The sequence below is a fragment of the Bubalus kerabau genome, chromosome 6 (assembly GCF_029407905.1).
Source record: "Bubalus kerabau isolate K-KA32 ecotype Philippines breed swamp buffalo chromosome 6, PCC_UOA_SB_1v2, whole genome shotgun sequence".
Classification (NCBI taxonomy): Eukaryota; Metazoa; Chordata; class Mammalia; order Artiodactyla; family Bovidae; genus Bubalus; species Bubalus kerabau.
This window is the reverse complement of record NC_073629.1, coordinates 18,083,850-18,107,890: the sequence shown is the minus strand read 5'-3', so window position 1 is coordinate 18,107,890 and position 24,041 is coordinate 18,083,850. Positions and strand designations below refer to the sequence as shown.

The 24,041-nt window shown below is 40.4% G+C and overlaps 1 long non-coding RNA gene across 1 annotated transcript; it reads right to left on the bottom strand.

Annotated features, from left to right (window-relative positions):
• Positions 1-13,766: 13,766 nt before the first annotated feature.
• LOC129656031 (uncharacterized) lies at positions 13,767-17,049 on the bottom strand. Its single transcript, XR_008716155.1, has 3 exons — positions 16,474-17,049; positions 15,195-15,295; positions 13,767-14,810 (listed from the first exon to the last, which is right to left on the bottom strand). It is a non-coding gene; the product is annotated as an uncharacterized LOC129656031 (long non-coding RNA).
• Between the last annotated feature and the right edge of the window lie 6,992 nt (positions 17,050-24,041).

The window sequence follows — 24,041 nt, the reverse complement described above, 5'->3', positions numbered from 1 at the left end:
GAGCCCTGCCATCCACCTCCAATAGTGTGCCCACCCAAGTGCCATGAGCCTTGTCCACCTCATCCATGCCCACATCCACTGAGCCAGAAGAAATGCCCTCCTGGGCCACCATGCCCACCAGGCGAGCAGAAGTGTCCACCCAAGTGGAAGTAACAGCACCAGATTTCATCTGGACCAAGAAACAAGATCCAGGCTCTTCCATTGTCCTCCCTTTGGCCATGGTGATGGATTGCATCTTCCTTAATCTCCATCCTGGACTGACAGCTGGCAGAGAAAAGGCTTGCTTCCTGAAGCTGACACCACATTGTTGGAAGAGCAGCAGGATCATCCCTTGACCTCTCTTTGCCATCTGTGTGTCTGTATCTGAATTGTGATCTCTACCCCCTGAGCAATTAGCGTGTCTATTCTTTGCTTCTCCAATAAAGCATATTCATAGCCCATTATGTATTCCTATCTTTCGGGTTTTTTTTTTTTTTTTTTTTTTTTGCATATAGTGTTGTTCATCTCTTCTGTCAACTACAAGTTTCTTCTGAGTTTTCCATTTCATTCCCATTGGATTATCAGAATTAGACTTTTCCATCATTGAGTTCAGCTTTGCCTGAAGTACGTATGTTTGGACTGGATCCATCAAAGAATTCCTTCTTTGGGTTCAGACTTCTTTCTATCTTTGTCTACCTTGAAGACCCTGAAAAGAATTGAATTCTCTCAGTCTCAGTTCCCTTATTTGTAAAACCAGTAGGCAGACTCTATTCAACTCAGTGTACTCATAGAAATTAATTTATTCATAAATGTTTCCCAATTATTAACACATGCCAGGCAGTCTCTTATGTGCTAGGGACATGAGGATGGTGACTAAAGACTTTTTTCCATCTAAACTCTTGAAAGGAGTTTGCACAAACACACGCACACACACACACGTGCAGATACAAGGCAAATAATAGTGAGGCCTGAGGGTATTTTAGAGACAACTGTGTAGAACAGGTTTTCCAAAGTGACTTTTACGGCAAAGACTTGAGTGAAGAGAAGAGTGAGCCTTGAGTATCTGGGGTACACTGTACCAGTGAGAGGCGATGGCGAGTGCTGAGGCAGGGCAGAGTAACTGCAGGGAGAACAGTCATCAAAGAGACGATGTCTCCAAATGGGGTTGAAGACATTGGATCTGAAAGATGTGTCAAAGATTTTGATAATTTATTCAGTTTTCCAGTCATACTAGGCTGAAGTTCAAAGTCGCAACTTTATGTAATTCTCTACTATCACATCTATTTTCTTTTAACTGAAAGTACATATGATCTTTTAAAGACAGTTTTTAAAAATGGTGAAAAGGACTAAGGAATATATGTATACCTATGGCTGATGGCTGAAGAATTGATGCTTTTGAACTCTGGTGTTGAAGAAGAGTCTTGAGAGTCCCTTGGACTGCAAGGAAATCCAACCAGTCCATCCTAAAGGAGATCAGTCCTGGGTGTTCATTGAAAGGACTGATACCGAGGCTGAAACTTCAATACGTTGGCCACCTCATGCGAAGAGTTGACTCATTGGAAAAGACCGTGATGCTGGGAGGGATTGAAGGCAGGAGGAGAAGGGGTCGACAGAGGATGATATGGCTGAATGGCATCACCGACTCGATGCACATGAGTATGGGTGAACTCTGGGAGTTGACGATGGACAGGGAGGCCTGGCGTGCTGCAATTCATGGGGTGGCAAAGAGTCGGGCACGACTGAGTGACTGAACTGAACTGAACTGATGGCTGATTCACGTTGAGGTTTGTCAGAAAACAGCAAAATCCTGTAAAGCAAGTCTTCTTCAATAAAAATTAAATTAATTTAAGAAATTAATTCTTTTGCAAAGCAAAAATTTATTTGATGAGAGTGATGATAGGAAAGGAAGCTCTGTTATTAAGAGTGTTTCCATCTTATAGGGAAGTGGACTCCATTAAGTTCCATCACCTTATAGGTAACAAAATGCATAGAGAATTTTACTGTTGTTGTGCTTCCAACACTAAAAAGACCTGATTTTATTTTTAGTGGTGTTGACTTTCTACTCTTGGATAGGGCTCTGGCCTGATATTATTGACATGATTCCCTCCCCAATTTTGTCTTGAAGAAAAACAAGAAAAAGGAAAAGAAAAAATAAAATTTTTTGATTTTAGAACATGATCTACACATCCAAAAAGTTCATAAAGCTTTGCTGTATGAAGTGGGTAATCATAGACATATTAATCATGATCTTTTTATTGTCAAGAAACATGAAGTTATGAAAAAGAACACTACCAACCCTTCAATAGACCCAAGTTTTCTTATTAAATTGCATCCCATACCTTCTCCACTAGAAGTGACCACAATCATGACTCCTAATAATCACTTTCTTGCTTTTACTTTATGGTTTTTCACCACCGGTATAGGAATATCCTAAAAATTATACTTAAGTTACTAGCTTTTTCACTATATAAATGGAATTATACTGTATATCATATTTTTGTCTCTCACTTTTCTGTTGACACTATGTAGCTTTGGTTTATCCACTAGTGAATTTTAGTATATCATTGTATGACTACACAGCACTTCATTTCTCTCCTTGTTGTACTGTTGGTTGACCTCAAAGTTGTTTCCTTTCTGGAGCTGTGAGGAATACTAGGACATTTTCCTCATGTCTGTGAGTGCACATGTTCACACACTTCTGTAGCAGATGTTCCCAGAAGTATCCCACTTCTGCTTTTACAGATAATGCCAAACTGTGCTCCAAAGCACTGGCAACAATTCCAGACTCCTCCCAGAGGTGTTGTGTATTTGCTGCTTGTCTTGTGTCTTAATTAAATTAGTTTGTCATTTCCACACTTTTGAAGGCTGTACCCATCAGGTTTGCATTTTGAATACTTTTTCTTAAATGTTAGTGACTTTCAGAAGCTCTAAAAGCAGTTTTGTTGACTATATGAAGGCATTTTCTTTGTAAAGTGACTGTTGTCCAGTTTTCTATTCAGTGTCTGTTTATGACTGACTTTATGAGTTATTTATGTATTTTGGATACTGATTTTTAATAACAGTTAGGCTAACACATGGCAACTAAGATTTTCTCCTGTGTTTTCCTCTAGAAAGTGTAGAATCTTAGATCTTATGTTGTAGTCTGTGATACCATTTGAGTTAATATTTATATGGTGTTAGGTAAAGGCCAAGCTACAATTATTCCTGTATCAGTATCCAACAGTTTGAGTACCATTTATTGACAAGGTTAATTTTCATCTGTTGAATTACCCAGACACCCTTGTTGAAAATCAGTTGACCATGTATGGTGTGGATCTATGTCTGGATGTTCTATTATTGCATTGATCTCTGTGTCTTTTCTTATGGCATAGCATCCTGTCTTAATTAGTGCAGCTCTATCATGCAATCCTACAATTCATTCAGCAATTTTGATTTATCTTTAATTTATAGTTGAGAATTGCATAGATATGAAATTTGAGACCGTTAGGCCATCAGCATAGTATGGCTGTCAAACTGTGAATAAATAATGAAAATCATTACTAAATCTTTGGATCCCAACCTCTCTGACCCCATTTGGAGGCAGTGTCTCCTTGATCACTGTCCTTTCTGTGGTTAATTTTCTCTGCCTTAGCACTTGCCCTCACCTCTCATGGTACAATGTATCCCAGATACACTCAAAGCTCACTCATTTCGTCACTCAGGTCATTGCCCAAAAAGCCACTTTGGAAGAGCTCTTCTCCAAATTTTCTATAACATATACACACACAGGACTATTATTTGTCTTCTTCATATGTGCGTGTGTGTGTAAAATGCCCTCAAGAATGTAGATGGACAGGGACGTAGGTCACCATTATCATGTCCCTAACATATAAGAGATGGCCTGGCATGTATCAATAATTAAGAAACATTTGTGCATATATTAATTTCTATGAGTACACTGAGTTGAATACGTTCTCTCCTAATTTTCTCAGGTAAGGAAACAGGCTGAGAGAACTCAGTTCTTTTCAGGGTCCTACAAGGAAGAGAGATAGACACGTTTGAAACCAGTGAAAGAATTCCTTGATGGATCCAATCCAAAAGACATATTTCAGGCAAAGCTGAACTCAGTGAAGGAAAAGTCTAACTCTGCAAATCCAACTAAACAGAAAACTAACAAGGAAACACAAACTTTAAACGATACAATAGACCAGTTAGACCTAATTGATATCTATAGGACATTTCATCCCAAAACAATGAATTTCACCTTTTTCTCAAGCTCACATGGAACCTTCTCCAGGATAGATCACATCCTGAGCCATAAAGCTAGCCTTGGTAAATTCAAAAAAATAGAAATCTTTCCAAGCATCTTTTCTGAGCACAATGCAGTAAGATTAGATCTCAATTACAGAAGAAAAACTATTAAAAATTCCAACATATGGAGGCTGAACAACACGCTGCTGAATAACCAACAAATCACAGAAGAAATCAAAAAAGAAATCAAAATTTGCATAGAAACGAATGAAAATGAAAACACAACAACCCAAAACCTGTGGGACACGGTAAACGCAGTCCTAAGGGGAAAGTTCATAGCAATACAGGCACACCTCAAGAAACAAGAAAAAAGTCAAATAAATAATCTAACTCTACACCTAAAGCAACTAGAAAAGGAAGAAATGAAGAACCCCAGGGTTAGTAGAAGGAAAGACATCTTAAAAATTAGAGCAGAAATAAATGCAAAAGAAACAAAAGAGACCATAGCAAAAATCAATAAAGCCAAAAGCTGGCTCTTTGAAAGGATAAATAAAATTGACAAACCATTAGCCAGACTCATCAAGAAACAAAGGGAGAAAAATCAAATCAATAAAATTAGAAATGGAAATGGAGAGATCACAACAGACAACACAGAAATGCAAAGGATCATAAGAGACTACTATCAGCAATTATATGCCAATAAAATGGACAATGCAGAAGAAATGGACAAATTCTTAGAAAAGTACAACTTTCCAAAACTCGACCAGGAAGAAATAGAAAATCTTAACAGACCCATCACAAGCACGGAAATTGAAACTGTAATCAAAAATCTTCCAGCAAACAAAAGCCCAGGTCCAGACGGCTTCACAGCTGAATTCTACCAAAAATTTAGAGAAGAGCTAACACCTATCCTGCTCAAACTCTTCCAGAAAATTGCAGAGGAAGGTAAACTTCCAAACTCATTCTATGAGGCCACCATCACCCTAATACCAAAACCTGACAAAGATCCCACAAAAAAAGAAAACTACAGGCCAATATCACTGATGAACATAGATGCAAAAATCCTTAACAAAATTCTAGCAATCAGAATCCAACAACACATTAAAAAGATCATACACCATGACCAAGTGGGCTTTATCCCAGGGATGCAAGGATTCTTCAATATCCGCAAATCAATCAATGTAATACACCACATTAACAAATTGAAAAATAAAAACCATATGATTATCTCAATAGATGCAGAGAAAGCCTTTGACAAAATTCAACATCCATTTATGATAAAAACTCTCCAGAAAGCAGGAATAGAAGGAACATACCTCAACATAAGAAAAGCTATATATGACAAACCCACAGCAAACATTATCCTCAATGGTGAAAAATTGAAAGCATTTCCTCAAAAGTCAGGAACAAGACAAGGGTGCCCACTTTCACCTTTACTATTCAACATAGTTTTGGAAGTTTTGGCCACAGCAATCAGAGCAGAAAAAGAAATAAAAGGAATCCAAATTGGAAAAGAAGAAGTAAAGCTCTCACTATTTGCAGATGACATGATCCTCTACATAGAAAACCCTAAAGACTCCACCAGAAAATTACTAGAACTAATCAATGACTATAGTAAAGTTGCAGGATATAAAATCAATACACAGAAATCCCTTGCATTCCTATACACTAATAATGAGAAAACAGAAAGAGAAATTAAGGAAACAATTCCATTCACCATTGCAACGGAAAGAATAAAATACTTAGGAATATATCTACCTAAAGAAACTAAAGACCTATATATAGAAAACTATAAAACACTGGTGAAAGAAATCAAAGAGGACACTAACAGATGGAGAAATATACCATGTTCATGGATTGGAAGAATCAAGATAGTGAAAATGAGTATACTACCCAAAGCAATTTATAGATTCAATGCAATCCCTATCAAGCTACCAACGGTATTCTTCACAGCGCTAGAACAAATAATTTCACAATTTGTATGGAAATACAAAAAACCTCGAATAGCCAAAGCAATCTTGAGAAAGAAGAATGGAACTGGAGGAATCAACCTACCTGACTTCAGGCTCTACTACAAAGCCACAGTTATCAAGACAGTATGGTACTGGCACAAAGACAGAAATATAGATCAAGGCAACAAAATAGAAAGCCCAGAGATAAATCCACACACGTATGGACACCTTATCTTTGACAAAGAAGGCAAGAATATACAATGAATTAAAGACAATCTCTTTAACAAGTGGTGCTGGGAAATCTGGTCAACCACTTGTAAAAGAATGAAACTAGAACACTTTCTAACACCATACACAAAAATAAACTCAAAATGGATTCAAGATCTAAACGTAAGACCAGAAACTATAAAACTCCTAGAGGAGAACATAGGCAAAACACTCTCTGACATACATCACAGCAGGATCCTCTATGACCCACCTCCCAGAATATTGGAAATAAAAGCAAAAACAAACAAATGGGACCTAATTAAACTTAAAAGCTTCTGCACATCAAAGGAAACTACAAGCAAGGTGAAAAGACAGCCTTCAGAATGGGAGAAAATAGTAGCAAATGAAGCAACTGACAAACAACTAATCTCGAAAATATACAAGCAACTCCTACAGCTCAACTCCAGAAAAATAAATGACCCAATCAAAAAATGGGCCAAAGAACTAAATAGACATTTCTCCAAAGAAGACATACAGATGGCTAACAAACACATGAAAAGATGCTCAACATCACTCATTATCAGAGAAGTGCAAATCAAAACCACAGTGAGGTACCATTTCACACCAGTCAGAATGGCTGCAATCCAAACGTCTACAAGCAATAAATGCTGGAGAGGGTGTGGAGAAAAGGGAACCCTCTTACACTGTTGGTGGGAATGCAAACTAGTACAGCCACTATGGAGAACAGTGTGGAGATTCCTTAGAAAACTGGAAATAGACCTGCCTTATGATCCAGCAATCCCACTGCTGGGCATACACACTGAGGAAACCAGAAGGAAAAGAGATACGTGTACCCCAATGTTCATCGCAGCACTGTTTATAATAGCCAGGACATGGAAGCAACCTAGATGTCCATCAGCAGATGAATGGATAAGAAAGCTGTGGTACATATACACAATGGAGTATTACTCAGCCATTAAAAAGAATACATTTGAATCAGTTCTAATGAGGTGGATGAAACTGGAGCCTATTATACAGAGTGAAGTAAGCCAGAAAGAAAAACACCAATATAGTATACTAACGCATATATATGGAATTTAGAAAGATGGTAACAATAACCCTGTGTACAAGACAGCAAAAGAGACACTGATGTATAGAACAGTCTTATGGACTCTGTTGCAGAGGGAGAGGGTGGGAAGATTTGGGAGAATGGCATGAAACATGTATAATATCAGGTATGAAACGAGTTGCCAGTCCAGGTTCGATGCATGATACTGGTGCTTGGGGCTAGTGCACTGGGACGACCCAGAGGGATGATATGGGGATGGAGGAGGGAGGAGGGTTCAGGATGGGGAACACATGTATACCTGTGGTGGATTCATTTTGATATTTGGCAAAACTAATACAATTTGTAAAGTTTAAAAATAAAATAAAATTTAAAAAAAAAGACATATTTCAGGCAAAGCTGAACTCAATGAAGGAAAAATCTAACTCCGAAAATCCAATGGGAGTAAAAGGAACACACAGAAGAATACTTGTAGTTGACAGGAGACATTAAAAACACAAAGTGCAAAAGAAAAACATAAGAAGAAATGTGCACTCAACTATGACACAGGCTTTATTGGAGAAGCAACGAATAGCCACACTAAATGCTCACAGGGTGGAGATCACACGCGGATTACAGACAGGCGCATGGCGAAGAGCAACCAGGCGATGATCCTGCTGCTCTTTATCCAACAAGGTGGTGTCAGCCTCAGGAAGCAAGCCTTTTCTCTGTCAGCTGTTGGTTGAGGAGGGAGGTTAAGGAAGATGAAATCCGTCACCATGGCCGAAGGGTGGACAACAGGAGAGCCTGGATCTTGTTGTTTCTTGGTCCAGATGAAATCTGATGCTGTTACTTCCACTTGGGTGGACACTTCTGCTCGCACGGTGGGCATGGTGGCTTAGGAGGGCATTTCTGCTGGCTCACGGGAGGTGGGCATGGATGAGGTGGGCAAGGCTCATGGCACTTGGGTGGGCACACTTTTGGAGGTGGATGGCAGGGCTCCTTGCACTGATGCTGATGCTGATGCTGATGCTGATGCTGATGCGGATGTGGATGTGGATGCGGATGCGGATGGGAAGACATCCTTCCCTGGGTCTCAAGGAATCTGAAATACAAACAGACAGCATTGTTCTTTTCTGAAAGTCCTATTCTTCCATTAATAGGGAGCCCTCTTCTACCACTTTCCAAAGAAACAATTACTTACACAAGTGCTGTGTGAATACAAACACACTCTGAAGAATAATAATCAGGATGTGAAACTTGTAGCCTATCTCAAAACACATCGCTGCTAATTTCTCCCTTGAGCTTCTGGTTGCTGGTCTAACTGACTTGACTGTTGGCTTCAAGGAGAAACTCAAAGGCCCACACTCAGCACTCAGTGGGACTGCAGGCTGAGAAGGCTTCATTTGCAATGAATGCAGGGTGCACTGAAACACGGCATCTCATCTCCCTTACTCTCCCTAGGTTAAGATTGTGCCGCTGACTCCATTCCTCTCGTCTCATTTAAGAGCATAAAGACGTCAAGAAGAAGTACTGAAAACTACCCCTAAATTCTCATTATCTTCTTATTCCCATAGAGAGCACTAATTTGTTAAAATACAGCCACTTCTACCCTAAGATTATACCCTACCACACGAGTGCTAAAAACCTCTAAAATTGTACTCACCAGAGGCTCCAAAGAAGACCTATGACTGAGTAGCACGAAGATAGCAGCACGGTGGTAGAGACTCCTTTTATAAGGACCAGGCAGCTCCACCCAGAGGGAACATCCCACATCTGGCATGATGCACTTGTTTCCCACCCCAAATACCATGTGCTTGCAATCTCAAAAATAAATTGTCACACTCATGCTGATATCACAAAGCTCCATTGCCCATGGACTTCCTTACCCTTCACTGAGGCAGTGCAGAGTGAGTCACTCAATACATTGTCTCAAAGCCCCAGTGCCAATATCATGCCCCAGTTAGGAAATATGAGGAACTCTTTGACAATGGCACTGCTCCTCCATGGTTAAGATTGTGCTTCCCACATACCCCACCTCCCTACGCATCTGGTATGGAAAACTTACTACCCCTTTCCATTTCAGCTTCAGCACCCAACTTTGTCTCCCTCAATGATAATGACTAGGGTTTACTAAACACACATTTCTTAACCCCCACCCATAGTTTTTCTAAATTCCTCTTATACCACATACTACTGATCTCTGGGCTTGTCTTGACAATTAAATGACTTAACCATGGCCACAAAGTCTATCATGATTTTCCAGTACAAACAGCCTCATTTCAGTTGTATTTTCACATGGCTCCATAATGGACTTGAACAGGACAACATGATCCCTCAAGTTTCTCAGCCATAAGCTCATAGACTGGGGCCACTTCATGAAACTCTACTTTTGCTGCCCCTTGACCATGAGTCATTGGTAGTCTCGTTTGTTTGATGCTGTGCAGTTGCTCATTCATGTCCGTCTCTTTGCGACCCCATGGACTGCAGCACACCAGACTTCCTTGTCCTTCACTATCTCCCAGAGTTTGCTCAAACTCATGTCCATTGACTCAGTGATGGTTGGATGTTTTCATCCAACCACTTCATCCTCTGTCGTCCCCTTCTCCTCCTGCCTTCAATATTTCCCAACATCAATGTCTTTTCCAATGAGTTGGTTTTTCACATCAGGAGGCCAATATATTGGAGCTGAGGCTCCAATATCAGTCATTCCAATGAATATTCAGAGTTGATTTCCTTTAGGATTGACTGGTTTGCTCTCCTTGGTGTCCAAGGGGCTCTCATGTGTCTTCTCCAGCACCACAGTTCAAAAGCATCAGTTCTTCAGTGCTCAGCCTTCTTTATGGTCCAACTCTCACATCCATACATAACTACTGGAAAAACCATACTTTGAGTATAGGGACCTTTGTCAGCAAAGTGATGTCTCTGCTTTTTGATACACTGTCTAGGTTTAGTATAGTTTTCTTCCCATGAGCAAACATCTTTTAATTTCGTGACTGCAGTCTCAGTCCTCAGTGATTTTGGAGCTCAAGAAAATAAAGTCTGTCACTGTGTTCATTTTTCCCCCATCTATTTCCCATGAAGTGATGGGATCGAATGCTATGATCTTAGGTTTTTGAATGTGGAGTTTGAAGCCAACTTTTTCACTCTCCTCTTCCACTTTCATCAAGAGGATCTTTAGTTCATCTTTGCTTTCTGCCCTAAGGGTGGCATCATCTTCATACTTGAGGCTATTGATATTTCTCTGGCAGTCTTGATTCCAACTTGTGCTTCATCCAGTCCAGAATTTTGCATGATGTACTCTGCATATAAGTTAAATAAGCGGGGTGATAATATACTGCCTTTACTTACTCCTTTCCCTATTTTGAACCAGTTCATTTTTCCATGTCCGGTTCTTACTGTTGCTTGTTGGTCTGCTGCTTCTCGGTCTGCTTGAAACCCAAACTTCTCTCATCTCATTGTCTTCAAAATTGTCTCAATACCTGGACTGTTCCATTTAGAAGTTTTTCCACTCAGTTCAGTTCAGTTCAGTTCAGTCACTCAGTCGTGTCCGACTCTTTGCGACCCTGTGTATTGCAGCACGCCAGGCCTCCCTGTCCATCACCAACACCCGGAGTTCACCCAAACTCATGTGCATCTAGTCGGTGATGCCATCCAGACATCTCATCCTCTGTTGTCCCCTTTTCCTCCTGCCCCCAATCCCTCCCAGCATCAGAGTCTTCTCCAATGAGTCAACTCTTTGCATGAGGTGGCCAAAGTACTGGAGTTTCAGCTTCAGCATCAGTCCTTCTAATGAACACCCAGGACTGATCTCCTTTCGGATGGACTGGTTGGATCTCCTTGCAGTCCAAGGGACTCTCAAGAGTCTGCTCCAACACCACAGTTCAAAAGCATCAATTCTTCAACGCTCAGTTTTCTTCACAGTCCAACTTTCACATCCATGCATGACTAAAACCATAGCCTTGACTAGATGGACCTTTGTTGGCAAAGTAATGTCTCTGCTTTTGAATATGCTGTCTAGGTTAGTCATAACTTTCCTACCAAGGACTAAGCTTCTTTTAATTTCATGGCTGCAGTCACCATCTGCAGTGATTTTGGAGCCCAAAAAAGTGAAGTCTGACACTGTTTCCACTGTTTCCCCATCTATTTCCCATGAAGTGATGGGACCAGATGCCATGATCTTCGTTTTCTGAATGTTGAGCTTTAAGCCAACTTTTTCACTCTCCTCTTTCACGTTCATCAAGGGGCTTTTTAGTTCCTCTTTACTTTCTGTCATAAGGGTAATGTCATCTGCATAAATGAGGTTATTGATATTTCTCCCGACAATCTTGATTCCAGCTTGTGCTTCTTCCAGCCCAGCGTTTCTCATGATGTACTCTGCATAAAAGTTAAATAAGCAGGGTGACAATATACAGCCTTGACGTACTCCTTTTCCGATTTGGAACCAGTCTGTTGTTCCATGTGCAGTTCTAACTTGCCTCCTGACCTTCATATAGGTTTCTCACAAGGCAGGACTGATGCTGAGGCTGAAGTGCCAATAATTTGGCCCCTTAATGTGAAGAAGTGACTTATTGAAGAAGATCTGATGCTGGGAAAGATTGAAGCAGGAGGAAAGGGAATGATAGAAGATGAGATATTTGAATGGCATCACCAACCCGATGGACATGCGTCTGAGCAAGTTCTGGGAGGTGGTGATGGACAGGGAAGTCTGGGGTACTGCAGTTTCATGAGGTCGCAAAGAGTCAGACATAACTGAGTGACTGGACTGAACTGAACTGAACTGAACTGATAGTCAAGGTACTCAAGTTTTCCCCTGAAAGGCATAGTAAATATTATTAGCTGAAGTGTTACTGTCGGTCACAAAATTACACCAATAAATTATCAATGGGTTCTATGTCACCCCTATTTTATTCATTTAAGGAAAAATACCCATGGATTGAATGGCTGAATCAATGATTCATGGAGGTTCATCCCCTGAGTGTACTAAGAATGTCTGAAAACACACTAAGTGTCATTTAAAATAAAAGACCTGATCGAGTCAATTGAATTAACTGTTGTAGGGGAAAGAAGTGCAAGATATTTAGGGAGTATTAGTGGGAAAGCTTCTAAATGCATATAGCCCAGACACTGAGTTCATTTTGAAGATAATGAGAGGAGAGGAATTTGGGTTTCTAGTAGACCACAAATGAATCAGATCATGGGTCTGCAGAGTTCAGATCAGTGTATAAACCTGCAAAAGTAGAACTTCAGGAAGGGATCAGAGCTTGTGATTTATGGCCTAAGAAACTGAGGAATCACGTTGTCCTGTTCAACTCCATGTATGGAGCCATGTGAAAGCACATCTGACATGAGACTGCTTGCACTTAAAAATCAAGGTAGATTTTGTGGCCAGGTTTAAGTCACTTAAATGTCAAGAAGCAGTATATGATACAAGGCGAGTTTAGAAAAGCTGGAGGTAGGAGTTAAAATATGAGCACAAACTCTGGACTGTCATCAATGGAAAAAAAGCTGGGTGCTGACACAAGAAATGGAATGGGGTAGTAAGTTTTATGTGCCAATGCTTGGGAGCTGGCAAGAGGGGGAAGCAACATCTCTAAGTATGGAAGAATAGCACCATTCTCAAGCATCCCTCATATTTCCTATGGTGCATGCACTGGTAGAGGAAGTATGAGACAAAGTCTCAAATGAATCACTCTGTAATTCCTCACTGAAGGGTGAGCAAGTCCATGGACAAGGGAACTGTGTGATATCAGTATAACTGGGGCATTGACTTTTGAGATTGCAAGCACGTGGTATTTGGGGTGGGAAACCAGTGCATCGTGCCAGTCCTGGGATGCTCCCCCTGGTGGGGCTGCCGGGTCCTTATAAAAGGAGCCTCCTTCACAGTGCTGTCATTGTCGTGACCGTCGTAGGGATCTTTGGAGCCTCTGGTGAGCACAACTCTTAGAGATCTTTACGGAACTTGGGTGTTGGGATTAATCTGGGGGTAGAAGTAGCTTTAATTGAAGCAATTAGAGCTCTGTATGGGAAAAAGAAGATAATGAGGATTTAGGGGTAAATTTTTGGTATTTAGTCATGAATGCAATCTTAAATGTGAGGAGATAATGGAGTCAGAGACACGGTCTTAACCTGAGAGAGAGTAAGGGGGATGAGATATTGTGCTACAGCACAGCACACATTAGTTCCAAATGCCCCCTTCTCAGCATCCAATCCCTTTGAGTGTCTAGTTTGGGCCTTTGCATTTCATCTCAGAAGCCCACAGTCAGGTCAGCTTGGCCAGCAACCAAGACCTCATGGGAGAAATAAGTAGAGATTTGTTTGGGGATTGGCTATAAGTTTATTATCCAGCTTATTCTACAGAGTATGTTTGTATTCGTACAACACCTTGTACGTAATTTTGTTTTAGAAAGTGGTAGAAGCAAAGACTAATCAGAAAAGACTGAAGATCTGAGGGCAAGAGATACTAAAAAAGAAGGGTGAAGTAGCTCTGAAAAAACATCAAGTCTGTATTAGGACTCCAGAAGAGTCCTTAGTGATGGGAGGGTTGTTGGCGCAGCTAAATGTTCTACCAATCAGACTCATAGGTGTTAAGAAAGTTGTCTGTTTGTATTTCAGATTCCTTGAGACCCAGGAAGGATGTCTCAGCACTGGCATCTGCATCCACATCCACATCCCCATCCACATCCGCATCAACATCAGCATCAGCATCACCATCAGTGCAAGGAGCCCTGCCATCCACCTCCAATAGTGTGCCCACCCAAGTGCCATGAGCCTTGCCCACCTCATCCATGCCCACCTCCACTGAGCCAGAAGAAATGCCCTCCTGGACCACCATGCCCACCATGTGAGCAGAAGTGTCCACCCAAGTGGAAGTAACAGCACCAGATTTCATCTGGACCAAGAAACAAGATCCTTGCTCTTCCATTTCCACACTTCGGTCATGGTGACAGATTGCATCTTCCTTAATCTCCCTCCTCAACCGACAGCAGACAGAGGAAAGGCTTGCTTCCTGAAGCTGACACCACGTTGTTGGAAGAAGAGCAGCAGGATCATCGATTGTACTCTCTGTGCCATGTGCCCATCTGTAATCCGCGTTGTGATCTCTACCCCGTGAGCAATTAGTGGGTCTATTCCTTTGCTTCTCCAATAAAGCATATTCATAGCCCATTAATATTGCTATCTTTTGGGGGTTTTTTTTGCATATAGTGTATTTCATCTCTTCTGTCAGCTACATGTATTCTTCTGAGCATTCCTTTTCATTCCCTTTGGATTATCAGAATTAGACTTTTCCATCTGTGAGTTCAGCTTTGTCTGAAATATGTCTTTTGCACTGGATCCATCAAAGAATTCCTTCATTGGTTTCTGACTTGTTTCTATCTTTGTCTACCTTGAAGACCCTGAAAAGAATTGAATCCTATCAGTCTCAGGTTCCTTATTTGTAAAACCAGTAGGCAAGAATCTATTCAACTCAGTGTACTCATAGAAATTAATTTATTTACAAATGTTTCCCCATTATTAACACATGCCAGGCGGTCTTTTATGTGCTAGGGACATGAGGATGCTGCCAAAAGTCTTTTTTCCATCAAAACTTTTGAAGGGATTTTGCACAAACACACACACACACACACACACACACACACACGTGCACATACAAGGCAAATAATAGTGATGCAGGGGGAATGTTAGAGACAACTGTGTAGAAAAGCTCTTCCAAAGTGGCTTTTAGGGCAAAGACTTGAGTGAAGAGATGAGTGAGCCTTGAGTATCTGGGGTGCACGTACCTGTGAGAGGAGATGGCGAGTGCTGAGGCAGGGCAGAGTAACTGCAGGGAGAACAGTCATCAAAGAGACGATGACTCCAAATGGGGTTGAAGACATTGGATCTGAAAGATGTATCACAGATTTTGTTAATTCAGTCACAGTTTTCTAGCCATATTATGCTGAAGTTCAGAGTCTCAACATTCTATGTAATTCTCTACTATCACATCTGTTTTCTTTTAACTGAAAGTACATATGATCTTTTGAAGACATTTTTTTTTAATGGTTAAAAGGGCTGAGGAATATAGTAATTCTTTGGCAAAAAAAAATGTATTTCATGAGAGTGACTATATGAAAAGCAGGTCTATTATTAAACATGTTCTCATATTAGAGGGAAGTTGACTCCATTAATTTCCATCACCTTATAGGTAAAAAATATGTAAAGAATTTTACTGTGGTGCTTCAAACACTAAGAAGAAGTGATTTTACTTTTAGGAGGGTTGACTTTGTACTCTTGGACAGGGCTCTGGCCTAACATTATGGACATGATTGCCTCCCCAATTTTGTCTTGAAGAAAAACAAGAAAAAATAAATAAATAAAATTTTGTTTGATTTTAGGAGAACATGATCAACACAATCAGAAAGTTCATAAACCTTTGCTATATGAAGTGGCTAATTATAGATTGATCCCTTATTGTCAAGAAACACGAAGAAAAAAACATTACCAACCCTTCAAAAGACCCAAGTTTCCTAAATAAATTGCATCTCATAATTCTCCACTAGAAATGACCACAATCATATTTCTGAGATCACAGATCCTATAGCCAGCCTTCCTGAGTTCACCCCATGGTTCTGCTAAGTAACAACTGTACGATCTTGGGTAATTTGCTTAAGGTCTCTGGGTCTCATTTTAAGGTCTCATTTTCTTCACTTTAAAAGTGGGAATAATAATAGTACTCATTTTAAAGGTTAGCTGTGAGCCTTACATTTATACGTATATATAAAGCACTTAGAACTGTGTCAGCTCACAGAAAGCACAACGAGGATCAGATGTTACTGCCAGTGCATCAGAACTGCTCAGCCCATAAGCATACCTTGTCAGTGTGGTTACTTTTTAATCTATTAATTTAATGCCTTGGCCCCTATGCCACTTAAAGAAGCAGTACTTTTTGCATTAAGGTTGTGATAATCTTATAGTTTGCAGAATATTTAGCCTATATCTTTCCTGTATTAGATTTTTGCTTTGGCATCTTAAGTTGTCTCCTCTTCGCACTCCTCATCCTCCCTTTCTTCTGTTCCTCACCTTCTTTTTCTCTTCTTCCTGTTCCTCTTTTCCTCATTCTTTTGGGAATTTACAGTCTACTGGCACTACACGTTGTGTGTTCTTTCAAGCTTATGAGGGACAATCGTTGGACAATGCTACAAATCAGGACTTGATTAATTGTTGGTGGATTGTCTGGACTTGAGAAAGTGATTTAAAATGTTAATAACGAAGATTAATTTTAAAATGTGTAGTATCGCAAAGCTACAGTCATCAAGCCAGTATGGTACTGGTACAAAACTGGAAATATAGACCAATGGAACAAGATAGAAGCCCAGATAAACCCATACACCTATGGACACCTTATGTTTGACAAAGGAGGCAAGAATATACATAGGAGAAAAGATAGACACTTCAATAGATGGTGCTGGGGAAACTGGCCAGCTATATGTAAAAGAATGAAATTAGAAAACTCCCTAATACCATACAAAGTGAAGTCGCGTAGTGTCTGATTTGTGCAACCCCATAGACGGCAGCCCACCAGGCTCCCCCATCCCTCGGATTCTCCAGGCAAGAAAACTGGAGTGGGTTGCCATTTGTTTTCCAATGCATGAAAGTGAAAAGTGAAAGTGAAGTCCCTCAGTCATGTCTGACTCTTTGCTACCCCATGGACCGTAGCCTACCAGGCTCCTCCATCCAGGGAATTTTCCAGGCAAGAGTACTGGAGTGGGTTGCCATTTCCTTCTCCAGGGGATCTTCCCAACCCAAGGATTGAACCTGAGTCTCCCACACTGCAGGCAGACACTTTACCATCTGAGCTACCAGGGAAGCCTATACACAAAGATAACACCATACACAAAGATAACACCATACACAAAGATTAACTCAAAATGGATTAAAGATCTAAATGTAAGACCATAAACCCTAAAACTCTTAGAGGAAAACATAGAAAGAACACTCTTTGACATTGTTGCTGTGGTTCAGTCATTAAGCGATGTCCCACACTTTGCAACTCAGTGGACTGCAGCAGGCCAGGCTTCTCACTCCTTCAATATCGTCTGAAGTTTGCAGAAACTCATGTCCATTGAATAGGGGATGCTATCCAACCATCTCATCTTCTGTTGCTCCCTTCTCCTCCTGCCTTCAATCTTTCCTAGCATCAAGGTCTTTCTCATTGAGTTGGCTCTTTGCCTCAGGTGGCCAAAGTATTGGAGTTTCAGCTTCAGCATCAGTCCTTCCAGTGAATATTCAGGGTTGATTTCCTTTGGGATTGAGTGGTTGGATCTCCTTGCAGTCCACGGGACTCTCAAGAGTCTTCTCCAGCACCACAGTTCAAAAGCATCAATTCTTCAGAGCTCAGCCTTCAAAGAGAAAAGGGAAAAGGGACACTTCTTGCACTATTGGTGGGAATGTAACCTGATACAGTCATTATGGAGAAGAGTATCGAGATTCCTTAAGAAACTAGGGAATAAAACTACCAAATGACCCAGCAATCCCACTACTGGGCACATACTCTGAGGAAACCATAACTGAAAAGGACACATGTATCCCAATATGCATCACAGCAATATGGACAATAGTCAGGACATGGAAGCAACATAGATGAATGGATAAAGAAGTTGAGGTACATGTATACAATGAAATATTACTCAACATTAAAAGGAACAAATTTAAGTCAATGCTGTGAGGTGGATGAACCTAGAACGTGTTATACAGAGTGAAGTAGCTCTGAAACAGAAAAACAAATATCATATATTGAGGCATATATATGGAATCTAGAAAAGTGACATTGATGAACCTAGTTGCAAGGTAGCAAGAGAGATACAGACATAGAGAACAGACTTGTCACAGTGGGGAAAGGAGAGGATGGGATGAATTGAGAGAGGAACATGGAAACATATACATTGCCATACCAAAAATAGAAAGTGGGAATTTGCTGTATGACACAAGGAACGCAACCTGGTGCTCTGTGACAACCTAGAGAGATGGGATGGCGTGGGAGGTGGCAGGGAGGTTAAAGAGGGAGGAGACATATGTATACCTGGGGCTGATTGATGTTCCTGTATGAAGTCAGCACAACACTGTAAAGCAATGACCCTCCAACTAAAAATAAATTTTTAAATGTTCAATGTAATGAATATGTAGTTTGTGTAGTTTTATGCTGTGAATTCAATGTCTACACTTACAATTTTTTCCTTTCCAGAGAGTAGAGTGATAATCAATTACCACCACAGTATTGACTACTGTATATCTTTAAATTAACTGGCCTGTCATTCTTTCTGTCCTTATATTAAATAGAGTTTCCAACTGAAAATATAATTTCTGGTACCCTGGAAAAAGTGTCTCAGTAGAATCATGATGATCTGTAGGTTTCCCCAACACTTGTCACCCTAGGACTTTCATTCTCTTATTACTCTCAATTATGTCCATAGCTTTTTTTTTTTTTTTTTTTTTGCATTTTGAGTCTTTCTCAATTTGAGTTTTTACCCTTTGTTTTGTTGGAGCAAAACCTCAAGAAGCTATCAGAAAATATATTTGTGGAAATTTTATTATTTTATTCATAACTGACTAGTAGTTTGGCTACATGTAACATTGTAGGTTCAAAAAATATTTTCCTTTGGAATTTTAGAGGCAGTACTCCATAACTCTTCGAGTATGCATATTTGCTGATGATTTCTTTTCTGCCTCATGGCTTACTTAGCCTCTCTTCTACTCATTCCCCAGACAGTCAGCTTCTCTCCTAGATAACCACTGTTACTAGTTTCTAAGTAAAATCTAGCAAACTCTCATGTAGATATTACACGATTTTCAGAGAGATTCAGAGATTCGGTTTGGTACAAATGCCCATTTGTAAAATGGAAAATATCCATTATATGAAAAAAATATCCATTATTTGGAAAGAATGAGGACCATTTGTCCTTGAGTCACTTTCTCTGTTATCAAGAACTAATTATCCCTCTTGTTAAGTCCGCAACCTCATTAAGCACCTTTTTCTTAAGAAAATCTAATCCTCCTTCAACTTACCAAGCATAAGTGACAACCCACAGAATTTATTGGTAAAAGTATATTGGAATCCATTAGTAATTCATGGAGAAAGATAAACAAGTATAAAATTATGTTGGTAAAACTAAGTTACATATTCCTTAGATAATTCTCTTACTCCAGCAGATACCACCTAATTCCGAAGAGTTCATCATGAAAAGAATGTTGTGAAAGCACCTAATCCATCCCAAGACATTGCTGTTCCTCCCAGGATTCCTGAAGGGCATCTGTTTCCTACTGGTGATCCTGGTTACTCCATTGTGGAATCCCAGAGGACTAGGCAGGAACGGCGGTCCTCATCTTGGTTCTCTGAGAGACTGAAAAAGAGATCAGGAGCAGGACTCAGTCTAAAGAAGTTCCTACCTCTTCAAACACCCAGGTTAGGCCACTGATCTTTTTCTGAACTATATCAGCCCAGTCAAGATAGAAACACAGCAGATGCCACACAATCTTTTTTCAGGAAAGAGCACAGGCTTGAAATCTTCCCTCAGGCAGTGGAGAAGGAAGACCTCTGTTACTAGTAAAAAGATGTGGATTCTTCAAGTGCCTTCCAACTGACTCCTTCTAATTAGCAGTGATAACAGCTAGAGAAAGAGTGGAGCAGGACAGGGGACTTAGCGAGGGAGACCTTAGTCTGCACAATGGGATTCTTTATAAGATCTGGAGCATCTTTGACATTATTGATCAGTTATTTTGAGTAGTTATTCATAATTATCAGTTTTTCTAGCCTTTAGAGCTGACATATGTAATTTTTAAATTTATTTTTAATTGGAAGATAATTGCTTTACTATGTTCTGTGGGTTTCTACCATGCAACAATGTGGATCAGCTCTAAGTACACATATATCTCCTCCACTGTGAGCCTCACTTCCACCCCACTGCCCCCTATCCCTCCCCTCTAGGTTGTCACAGAGCACCAGGCTGAACTCCCTGAGCTATAAAACAACTTTCCATCGTCATCTATTCCACGCACGGCAATGCCTGTATTTCAGTGCTACTCTTTCAATTTGTTCCACCCTCTCCTTCCCTCAGTGTGCACACAAGTTTGTTTTCTACATCGGCATTTCTATTCCTGCCCTTGAAAGAGGTCCATCAGGGCTATTTTTCTAGATTCCATACATATGTGTTAATATACAATATTTGTTTTTCTCTTCCTGAATTACCTCACTGTGTATAAAAGGCTCTAGATTTGTCCACCTCAGTTCAATTCACTCAGATTTGTTCCTTTTTATTGGTTGAGTTATTTTTCATTATATGCATGTGCCACAACACCTTCATCCACTCCTCTGTCGATTGACATCTAGGTTGCTTCCATGTCCTGGCTATTGTAAACAGTGCTGCAATGAACACTAGGTACACACGACCTTTTGAATCATGGTTTTCTCAGGGCAAATACTGGGCCATTTGGTAGTTTTACTCCTAGTTTTTAAATGAATCTCCGTACTGTTCTCCATAGTGGCTGTATCAATTTACTTTTTTTTTTTTTTAAGTTTTATTGTGTTAGGAACACCTAATATGAGGTGTATTCTCTTTAACAGTATTTTAAGTGTATAATGCAGTGTTGTTATACACAGGCTTGATGTTGTGAGTGGATCTCTAGACTGATACCTTTCAGGACTGAAATTTTATACTGTCAACTAAAAACTATAGTCACAACCTGAAAGGAGACTTTTATTTTATCTGGTGGGAAAGTTTAGGACTCCAAGCCCAGGAGACAGCATCTCAGTAGCTCTGAGAAAAGTGTTCCCCTTGGAACATGGCAGTGGGAATCAGGCTGCATACAAATTTACTGCAAAGGGAACAGGCAGTCTGAACATCAAAGATCAGATATCAAATTAAGGAATTTAGCATTGGATATATGGGAAGATTCAAGCCTCTGGGCTCACTGAATTCATTGCTTTCATATGTACCTCAGCTATCTGGGCCAAATCCTGTCTCCTTGTTCACCTTAAGCAGTGGCAGCTGTGGCAGATGGCTGCCCCTTGAGTTCCCCCAGCTCCTCAGCAATCACCATGGCGGGTGGATCACCATGGCGGGTGGATCACCATGGCGGGTGGATCACCATGGCAGGTGGATCACCATGGCGGGTGGCGGCATCTGCTGGATTGAGCTTTGGGAGCCCGCATTCACATTTGGAGGCCAGAAATCACTGATGGCTGTGACATTTCTTGTTTATTGATTTGGCAGTAGAGCTTTTCATTTGAAAATGCCTGTTGATTAGCAGTACTCTTGTACTCCACGCCACCCTCCCCCAGTTCCTGGCAACTACTATTGTATTCTTTATTCCATGAGCTTGACTCTTTTCAATACCTCATAGAAGGGGATTCATGTGGTACTTGTCCGTCTGTTTCTGGCTTATTTCTCTTGGCATAATGTCTTCCAGGTGAGTTCATGTTGTCTCATAGGACAGGATTTCCTTCTTTTCAAGAAGGAATAATAATCTTTTGTGTGTATATACTACAGTTTACTTATCCACTCATCTGTTGACGGACATTTAGGTTGTTACCACACTGGCTACTGTGAGTACTGCGGCAGTGAACTTGGGAGTGCTAATATGTCTTTGAGACTTGGATTTAAATTATTTTGGGTCAATGATTTAGATGTAGAATGGGTAAACCTATGGTAGTTCTGTTTTTTCTGTTTTTAACTTTTTGAGTGACCTTCATATTCTTCATAATGGTCACAACATTGTACCCTAAACTACCAGGTACAAGGGTTCTTTTTTCCTCCATAATTTTACCAACACTTGCTATTTTGCTTTTTTGATTATAGTCATTTTTCGGGTGTGAAGTGATACATCATTGTGGTTTTGATTTGCATTTCCCTGATGATTCGTAGTGATATTAAACTCCTTTTCATGTCCCTGTGGTTTTGTATATATGTCTTCTTTAAAGAAAGCTCTATTGAAGTCCCTTACCTATTTAAAATTAAGGTTCTTAAATTTTTTTCTATTATGTTGTAGGAGCTTCTTACATACTTTGGAAATTAACCCTTTATCATATATATGGGGCTCATATTTCCTTAAGCATTGTAACCAGGAAGAGTTAATTTTGAACTTATGCTGGATCAGCTTCTGTGATTTTAACCCTCATCTTGCCACTTATGTTATTGTAGCATACATAATGGACTTATTTTGGGAGATAACCTGAGCTGTCCACCTGTGAGGGAGTGGAAGGAAGCAAATCTAACAGATTCCCCTGCCTGAGGCTTGCCATCAGTTCAGTTCAGTTCAGTCGCTCAGTCGTGTCCGACTCTTTGCAACCCCATGAATCACAGCATGCCAGACCTCCCCGTCCATCACCATATCCTGGAGTTCACTCAGACTCACGTCCATCGAGTCAGTGATGCCATCCAGCCTTCTCATCCTCCGTCGTCCCCTTTTCCTCCTGCCTTCAATCCCTCCCAGCATCAGTGTCTTTTCCAATGAGTCAACTCTTCGCATGACGTGGCCAAAGTACTGGAGTTTCAGCTTTAGCATCATTCCTTCCAAAGAACACCCAGGGCTGATCTCCTTTAGAATGGATTGGTTGGATCTTGTAGTCCAAGGACTCTCAAGAGTCTTCTCCAACACCACAGTTCAAAAGCATCAATTCTTCGGTGCTCAGCTTTCTTTACAGTCCAACTCTCACATCCATACATGACCACTGGAAAAACCATAGCCTTGACTAGACAGACCTTTGTTGGTGAAGTAATGTCTCTGTTTTTCAATATGCTATCTAGGTTGGTCATAACTTTCCTTCCAAGGAGTAAGCATCTTTTAATTTCATGGCTTTCCATACTAGGGGAAATGTGCAAGGATTGAGTAGTCTTTTACTTTGTTTCCTTACCTCCAACCCATTCCCGACCCATAAAAGAACCTGGCAACCAGGCCCCAGCAAGATGATTATTTGGTGGCACTAGCTTGTCATTATCTCAGCCAGTGGGTTCCTGAACAAAGTCCCTTTCTAGTCCAGACGGGCTTCCCTCATAGCTCACTCAGTAAAGAATCTGCCTTCAAGAAATGAATCGCCAGTCCAGGTTCGATGCAGCATACAGGAAGCTTGGGGCTGGTGCACAGGGATGAGCCAGAGGGATGGTATGGGGAGGGAGGTGGGAGGGGGGTTCATGATTGGGAACACATGTACACCCGTGGCAGATTCATGTTGATGTATGGCAAAACCAATACAATATTGTAAAGTAATTAGCCTCTAATTAAAGTAAATAACTTTAAATGAAAAAAAAGAATTTAGCCACAAAAATAAATAAATAAATATGCTATCTTAAAAAAAAAAAAAAAAAAGAATCTGCCTTCAATGCAGGAGACTCGGGTTTGATTCCTGGGTGAGAAATGAAATTTTTCGTTTCATTTTTTCCTTTTCCTAGTCTAGACACCTCATCTCAGATTCACTGCAGCAAGCGGAACAAGCTTGGACTTGGTAACAGACTATGTCACATGCCTTATATTAGACATTTTATTGTTTCCAGAGCAAAATTTTGAGGCAAATATAGCTCTTGTCTCTAATTTATAGCAGTGTTAGGAAGCTGATCTTCAGAGCAGTTGGGAAACATTTAAAGTCACAGAGTACTGGT